Here is a 9,020-nt window from a genome sequence, read left to right on the forward strand (position 1 = left end):
TGTTTTTCAGTGCTAGAATATCTGCCTGGGTTTTCTTCAGCATTTCTATTTCCGTACTCATGTCTTATAGTGACCTCCTTGTTTCATTAAGCTGGTTTCCTGTGTTCTCTTGAAATTTCTTCAGGAGTTTGTTTTCTTCTTTAATTCCATTGTTTTTTGATTCCTTTGATTTCTTTGCATATAGATAAAATGATTTTTATTTTTTGAAATCTTTGTCAGGCATTTCATCTAAAACATTCTCACTGGGGGACACTTCTGATGGATTTATATTTTTTTAAAATTCATTTTACAAATAGAATCAATGAATAAAATATTCTTTTCATTAAATGGGTCAACATTACAAATCTATGCTACAAAGTACAGTATTTTCCATCACGTTTTAGTTGTAACAAATACTATGTACATACAGAAAGATAAGAGTTAACTATCATAAGCTAAATATAGATGAACAGCTTGTTAAAAACCAGAATCAGGACTTATAATGTAGAAAACGCAGAAGCCAAAAACATGAGGCCTCCTATGATTGTCACAGTTCTGACAGATATTTTTTGTGTTATCATTCTTCCTCCAATGACAGCCAGTCCTGTGCAAAGCAACGCCTCACTGTTCCACCCACTGTGACACCATAAGGATCCTCCCTAGCTGCCAAAACAATCTTGTGAGCGGAGAGTGATCTCCCCATTCTAAGAATGTTAACATAGGCGCCTGAACAAAAATTTGTGAAATAAAATGAGACCACTTTTTCTGAGGTATCCGTGTGCTTGCACCCGTTTCAACATCTGGTCCATTTAAGAGTCTGGCTTGGGCTGGAGAGATGACTTAGCGGTTTTAAGCGCTTGCCTGTGAAGCCTAAGGACCCCGGTTCAAGGCTCGATTCCCCAGGACCCACATGAGGCAGATGCACAAGGAGGCACACAATCTAGAGTTCCTTTGCAGTGGCTGGAGGCCCTGGAGCATCCGTTCTCTCTCTATCTGCCTCTTTCTCTCTCTGTCGCTCTCAAATAAATAAATAAAAATAAACAAAATTTTTTTTTTTAAAAAAGAGTCTGGCTCCTTTGAACTCTTCATCTTTATTAATTCTGCTTGAACTTCTTCGAGTTCCCCTTGACCTTCATGTGGGCTCATCTTTAAGCCTTCCTGAAGCATTCTAATGCCAAAAGATGACAAACAGTTACAGTTGAAACATAGTCATCCCTGGAGATGACTTGTGGCATAACCAAACAAAACTGGCAAGCATGTCATCAGAGCCCAGGCCAGCATGGCACCGGCGGGCACTGTCAGGCGGATATAGCCCATAGTCATGGTGGCTGCCATGAGGAGTCTTGTCGCCCAGTTCAGACATGATGACGATGCATATGGCTGCAACGAATGCATGAATAAACCCCAAAGTCCTCGGCACAGCCGGGTCTATTTACTCCTATGAATGGGGGCTTCTGGTGTTACTCCTTTCTCGGAAGGGCCAGCTCCGGGCCCTGCATGGCTGTTGGCTGGTGGTTCCTGTGGTTTCCATTTCTGTTGGTTCAGATCTTCCTCAGGATCTGCCAAAACTACCATCCGGTCTGCCTGCCATTGTGTGTGCGCATGTGCACCAACCTTGCTAGAGGAAGTACCTGGCTTGCCAAGCGTCAACCTTGACCTGACCCTGGGAGAGTGTGTCCCTCTGGTCTCGCTGCCTGTAAGCCAAGAGGGAGGGGGCGGCAGGCGGGTTTTGCACAGCTCTGAATCTGAGCCTCCAATTGCCTGCAGCCGGGCCAGGCCCCGGATTTATCCTTTTTGGTGGGATTGTATTGTCTTGATTCTTTGTGTTTCTTGTATTATAATGTTGTGATTTTTTGCATCCTGAGTTGATCTGATGCTTGGGTTTTCTCATAATCTGCGGTACTTTTAGATTTGGAAATCCAACTTTATGTACCTTCAGAGTAGGAATTTAAGGTGTATCTCTTGTACTCCAGTCCAACCACAGAAGTAATCCTAGGTGTTGAGTCTGCCTGCTCTTCTAGTATTCTAGTGGGCTGGGTGGAGCAATTTACTGGCAAATCTTAAAATTCAACTGAGTAATATACACATTCAATAAAAACCAGCACAGAGTATGCAAATGTGGGGATTGAAACAAACAGATGACCTTATAAAGCCGAAATCCCTAAGGGTGTGTGTTGCTCTACACCCTTAATCCTACCAGGTGAAGTTGAGATTTCTATTCTGAAATGGGTTCCAGGTCAGCTTGGGTCTGAGTCAGACCCTACCACCCAACAATAATAATAATAAAAAAAGACAAAGGTCCTATGAAGCTGAAAGCATCAAAGGCAACAATATTCATCCCCCAAATACAGCCTAATTGAGAATGGTAAAGCCAACCAAGAATATGTAACCCATAACCTGCCCTGACGTGGAAAGAGAGATTAGCACTTCCAGTGCGGGCCTGTGTACCTGCTTTTTTGTCAGTCGGCCTCGTTACCTTTTGGGGTGGCTTCAGATCTCACCAATGCTGAGAACACACCCAGATCCCTTAGTGTTGTGATGTGAATCTGGTGTTGGGGTCAGCTGTGCTGGATGCCCTGCTGCTGGGAGCTGACTGTGCTCTCTGGAGGTCTCAGTGGTGACGGCTGGGGGATGGGGGAGAGCAGGAAGCCTGGAGCTGTCCTGGGACTGCTCAGCTGCTCCCGCCCGTGCCCCTTCAGCAGCTCCTCTGCTGCCTCCCCTTCCGGTTTCTTGACTTTGTAACGACGCTGATGAGGTTGGGAAATCCCCTTGTTTGGTCTCTGCTCCTGCAGCTGGGCCCCAGCTCTGCGTGGATCCGTGTTAGTTCCCACGGATCGGACCTGGTCCCCAGCTCCCCTGTGGGATTCTGGCCAATTTCCTCCTTTCTAATAGAGTTTAGTCTCTCCTGCTTCTCCATGGTGACCAAAAAAAACCCCACAAAAAAACAAAAAAACAAAAACAAAAACAACAACAAAAAACAAAAAACAACAACAACAAAACCCCCCCAAACCTTAAGTTTTCAGGCAAGGAGTGTATTTTGCTGTGGTTTTGCACAAATCCCTCCCGAAGCTGGACTGGCGTGACTCCTATGTGGCCATCTTACCCAGAAGTCCATGTCTCTACCGTTCTTTCTACCCCTTCTTTTGCAATGGCCTGTGAGTTTTGGAGGGTGTGATAGATGATCCACTTGGTGCTGAACACTCTGCTGTCACTTCTCTGCACTTTGACACACTTTTGAGTTTCCCCAGTAGTCACCGCTATCTTCAAAGAGAAGCTTCTGCAAGCCAGACTAGAGCACAACACTAGTATCTGAATGCAACCACAAGTATTTATTTAGAGAGCAATTTGATGGACACAACATATCCACTTAGCTAAAGAGCAGTAGTAGTTTCCCCACCAGAGTCTACGACCTTCCCAGCCATAGGCTCTTCTAGGGTTTCAGTACCAGCCCTGGATTCTCGGCTGTGTAGCAGGCCTTACATCCAATCAGAGAATAGCTGGTTACTCCCATAAGATTGCTTGCTCATCTTTCATGGTGTTTCTTATGACTGCCATGCTCTGGAGTTGCATCCAAATGGAAAGGAATACCTTATGGCTGTCAATGAGAAAGGGAATGGGCTGGCCTGGTATTAGATTGTCTGTGCTAGAATTGGCTGAATGGCAGTTTTGCAGAGGGGACTCTGAGGCAGGCAGGGAAGGACATGGCATCCATTGTACAATGCATGCTATGGTAAATAGGTAATGTGCAAATGATGTTGGGGATGAGCAGTTTGAGCAGGGAGGTGTGAGGGGCTGTTCTACAAAAGATGAGGCATGTTCTCAGGCAGGCTTCGAGAGTTCACAAAGTAGAAACATTAAGAAAAAAAGAAGTTGAGGGCTGGAGAGATGGCTTAGCAGTTAAGCGCTTGCCTGTGAAGCCTAAGGACCCGGTTCGAGGCTCAGTTCCCCAGGTCCCACGTTAGCCAGATGCACAAGGGGGCACATGCGTCTGGAGTTCGTTTGCAGAGGCTGGAAGCCCTGGTGCGCCCATTCTCTCTCTCTCTCTATCTGTCTTTCTCTCTGTGTCTGTCGCTCTCAAATAAATAAATAAAAAAATTAAAAAAAAAAGAAAAAAAGAAGTTGGGACTGAAATATTGTGGACTTTATATGTTTGTTTTTTCTTTAAATATTTCCATTTAGGGCTGGAGGGATGGCTTAGTGGTTAAGGCATTTGCCTGCAAAGCCAAAAGACCCAGGTTCAATTCTCCAGGACCCACATTAGCCAGATTCACAAGGGGGTGCATGTGTCTGGAGTTTGTTTGCAGTGGCTGGAGGCCCGGATGCACCCATTCTCTCTCTCTCTCTCTCCCTGTTTCTCTGTCAAATGAATAAAAACAAAATATTAAAAAATATTTGTATTCATTTGAGAGAGAGAAACACAGAGAAAGAAAGGCAAACAGAAGGGGAGAGAATGGGTATGGGTATGCCAAGGCCTGTAGCCATGGCAAATAAACTACTGAACCATGTGCCACTTTGTGCATCTCTGGTTTTATGTGAGTACTGGGGATTCACATATGGTCGTCAGGCTTTGCAAGCAAATGCCTGTAACTGCTGAGCCATATCTCCAGCCCTGGACTTTCTGTTTTGTAGAGTAAAATCCCTAAGACCTTTAGGAGCTACTACTTTCTTTCATGACTCATAAAGATATTTCCAGAGAAAAACTAAGTGTATTATCTCAGGCTATAGTATTGTTGCCCTTCCATCCTCCCTCTCTCCCTTCCTTCCTTCCTTCCTTCCTTCCTCCCTCCCTCCCTTTCTTTCCTTCCTCCCTTCCTCCTTTCCTTCCCTCCCTCTCTCTCATCCTCCTTTCCTCCTGCACCTTCTTTCTCTTCCTCTCTTCCCCCTCCCTTCCTTCTTTGTTATTGGTTTTTTGAAACAGGGTTTAATGTGTCCCAGGTTGGCCTTAAACTCACTATGCAGCCAAAGAAGATCCTTCTCCCTCCACTGTTTGAGAGATTATAGGCAGGCACCTACCAACTGAGCCACATCTTCAGTTGAGATTGTTTCTTAAATTGAACAAATTTAGCCTAAAACCAAACTATATTGTTCTCATTTGTTTTCTCCCATTCCATACAAGCTCTTGAAGATGTCAACACAGGCCAACTCTAGTTGATAGAATGGTGTTCATTGGCTGACTTGAGCTTGGGAAATGTTGCTCTATTTTAACAGAAGTGACTCATAGGTCGTAGAAGGTCAGGACAAGGCATTCAGCAGCAGGCTGAGGAAACCTGCCATTCTTTGACCATCACTGAGTCACTTGTTAAACAGATGTTAGTTGGGCACTACTGTAGGTTCCATAAATATAGACAAATCACTCCAAATTACTAATTAACATTTGTTAGTTAACTGCTGAATGGGATAAGAAAATCAATGATCTTTCTACTTATGCCTTTCAAATGGGACAGATTTCAGGAGATTAAGTTCAATTATCAGATATTCTGAAGCAAAATTTTTTAAGGAGTCAAATAGGAGTTAATGTCCAAATGAAATTTTCAGAAGAAAATTGTATTTGTTGGTACATTTTGTAAAAAAAAAAAAAGTAAAATATCTATGATTAACTTCAGTCTTTACATTTTGTTGTAATATTTTCTTTCTCTTTGGCCAACATGCTTTTCAAAAATGCATCTCTGTAGAAGATCTTTGTTTCAAGGAAGGTTGCTTATACAGCTATGGTCCTGAAACAATCTCTCTCTCTCTCTCTTTTTTTTTTTTCTAGGCATGGTATTATTGTGGGAGTATTTGGAAATTTTCCAGTTCTTAAGATTTCTGACCGTGACCACAGTTCACTGCTGCTCCTCTTTAGATAAAAAGAAGTTTAAGTAAAACCTTTATCTTTTTATGGCAGAGAAGTAAGGGTAGAGTTGTCCCAATTCTCTCAGGTTCCATTACCTTCCTGCTGCAGCTTTGCTTGTGGAAAAGAAAATATTCCAGCGGAAGGGAGACCTGAGGTTAAAATGCGTTCACACCGAAATGCCATTTGTTCTCTCTCAGCTGTCTGTGCCGCTCTGTGCAAGGGGGGAAGCCACAGATCCACGGGGCCACAGGGGTCAACAGGGCAAGCAGCCTGCTCTTTTGTTATTGGAGTTACAAAGTCCTGACTTTCCTTCCTTCATCTGTCATTCCTAAGGCCTCTGTTAATGTGTTTCTTCCACCCCTAACCCCCTCCCCCCCCCCCCCCCGCTGAAATGAAGGCTTCACATGAAATTAGGTTTGGCTTTAAATTAAATGCAGAAAATAATATAAGAATATTAAAATCACCAGTATTCCTATGTATAAAGAAAATTACAGTTTGCATTTTGGCAGGTCATCTTCCATGTCTTCCCCTCTAACCTCCCTTCCCCACCAAAAAGATGAAAAGTAGCGGATGCAGAGGTGTCCATTCAAGGAAAGTGGCATAATTCATCTCAGAAAACAGTTTTCAACCAGCACAGTAGAATTGAAGGAAACCCCACATTTGAAAACCAAGATTCAAGACTTGATGATCTCTCACGGTGTTAGTCCACAAAGACTCATAAGAAGTTAAAACTTGCTAAGAAGAAATGACAGGAGTGCTCAGCACTGAAACATCTCTATCACACCTTCCAAGGCTCAGGGTCCATTGCGGAAGAGGTGGCAGAAAGAATGTAAGAGCCAAAGGAAGGGTAATCCTCCTTTCAATGTGCTCCCCCAGACACAAAATGCCTGGATATCCATGACCTCACAGTGCCCGACACTGCCTACGCAAGACCATCATAATAGGAAGAAAAGGATGACGACATCAAACTAAACAAGAGATTGATTGAGAGGGGGCAGGGATATGATGGAGAGTGGAGTTGTGAAGGGGAGAGTTGGGGGGGGATTACCATGATTTATTGACTATAATTATGGAAGTTGTCAATAAAATATTTAAAGCAAGAAGTAACAACTGTGGAGGGGGCATCTCACATGGCAGAGCGCTCTCCAGACATGTGGAGGTTTAATCCCAGCACCACATGCACCCCTGTTATCCCATGCTTGAGAGATGGAGGTGGGAGAATCAGGGGTTCAAGGTCATTTTTGGCTACCTATGGAGTTCCAGGCCAAGCTGGAATCCATGAGACTGTGTCTCAAGAAAGAAAAAAAAAAAAAGAAAAAAGCTCAGAATCAGGACAAAGAAAAGGAACAATGATTCGACTTGAAGGACTATGTCTAAATAGATTTAATATTCTGCAACAACTGTTCCTGTTCATTGTCAGGTCCATTGAGGCTGCGACAGTGTTACCACCGCTGTTTGGCTTCACATGTACAAGTCCTGTGTCTTTCATTGTGATTGGAACCCAGAGGGGGCAGATTTAGTGAGCTATGACACAATTCATTGTGATCAGAACCCAGAGGGGGCAGATTTAGTGAGCTATGACACAATTCATTGTGATCAGAACCCAGAGGGGGCAGATTTAGTGAGCTATGACACAATTAAGATTTTACATTGTTATATCTTTTTGGGTTTTGTGTTCTGTCAAAGCTGTGTCTGGTTTCTATTGTTTTTTATTATTTCCAGCTGTCCTAATTATTTCTCTCATTTGATTTCAATTCAGCTTTCAAAGAGAAGTTGCCTTGCCAGGTGGTTATTATCTTTTTTTTTTTTTCCCCTTCTCTAAACTCTTTCAGCTCTTATTAGAAAAGATGTCCAAAGGACATCATTATTTCAACATTTACTTTGAATATATTTATGACCCTGGTGAAGGGCTCCGTGTGTCCATGTGCTATTAATGTAGACTTCTATTGTCCATTCTGCCACAGCCATGCCTGAGAAATACATATAGCCTTTCAAAAGCCAGAGTGTTTTTTCTTTCTTGGAAATAAAATGGTAAGACAAATATTTCATAAGAATACAATTTAAAAAATAAGCTAAAATTCATTGCTTGCTTAAACTTATTGATTTTTATGAGCTAGGCTTTATTATTTTTTTTGAGCTATGTTTTAATAACTGAACTATTACAGTTGACTAAGAAAAAAAAAGGATAATGCTATGAGTGGACTTTGAGGCCAAGCTAGGCTCCATGGGATCCAATGGGTGAGCTCATTTTCTATCTATCTTTGGTAGGTGAAACAATGCATTACCACTTTCTCATTACTAAAGAATGGGAGACAGTTAACATGCATCACGTGGTTTCCTTTAGAGACACGTGGCCCTGTGTCCAAAGGTGCTTTTATATTGTGCCCTCATCAACCCTCTTCCCAGAAGGGAAGTAGGTGAGCCTGCTTCTATTAGGAGCCATCAGGTCAGTCTGCCATATGCCCTTGAAATGCCTTCATTGACTTGTTTGGGCCACCTGCACCTGGTTCACTCCTCCTAGGATTTTCAAAGCTGCTTTCAAAATGGGGAGTGAGTCATAATGAGGGGTCATAAGTGATACTGACGGTTAGGCTCAGGAAGGTCTTTGTGTATCGCTTCACACTGCAGTCAGCAGGGCGGGCAGACTGCGGGTACTCACGTCCCAGGGGCCCTTCAACCCCAAGTCCTGTTAGTAGAGCAGGTCAGCGGAAGGGCATGTGGAATCCTCGCTGTGATAGCCTTGATCTGCCAGGCTACACTGGACCCTGCTTGACTCAGCGCTGTGAATGAAAGTCATTATTGTAAAATAACTTGACGAAGTTTTCCAGGAATGCTTATGTTGAGATGGCTACTTTAAAAAATTTATTTTATTGACAACTTCCATAATTATAAACAATATCCCGTGGTAATACCCTGCCTCTCCCCACTTTCCCCTTCGAAACTCCACTCTCCATCATATCCCCTCCCCCTCTCAATCAGTCTCTCTTATAGTTTGATGTCATGATCTTTTCTTCCTATTATGATGGTCTTGTTTGTATTGTATATTGCCTAATGGTGATGTTTCTTATCAGGTTGTGCCCTTATGTTTCCTCTCCCCCACCCCCTGGTACACTGAGGTTCCTCCTCAGTGGGGTTTTTGGTATGTACTGGGGGTCATGGATATACCAGCCATCTCTGTGGAGGATAGGGGACAATGTCTCAGAGTACA

The 9,020-nt window shown here is 43.2% G+C and overlaps 1 pseudogene; it reads right to left on the reverse strand.

Moving 5' to 3' along the window:
• Positions 1–412: 412 nt before the first annotated feature.
• Positions 413–1,554, reverse strand: LOC101612427 (annotated as a pseudogene).
• Positions 1,555–9,020: the final 7,466 nt, after the last annotated feature.

Source organism: Jaculus jaculus, chromosome 11 (genome assembly GCF_020740685.1).
Source record: "Jaculus jaculus isolate mJacJac1 chromosome 11, mJacJac1.mat.Y.cur, whole genome shotgun sequence".
Taxonomy (NCBI): domain Eukaryota; kingdom Metazoa; phylum Chordata; class Mammalia; order Rodentia; family Dipodidae; genus Jaculus; species Jaculus jaculus.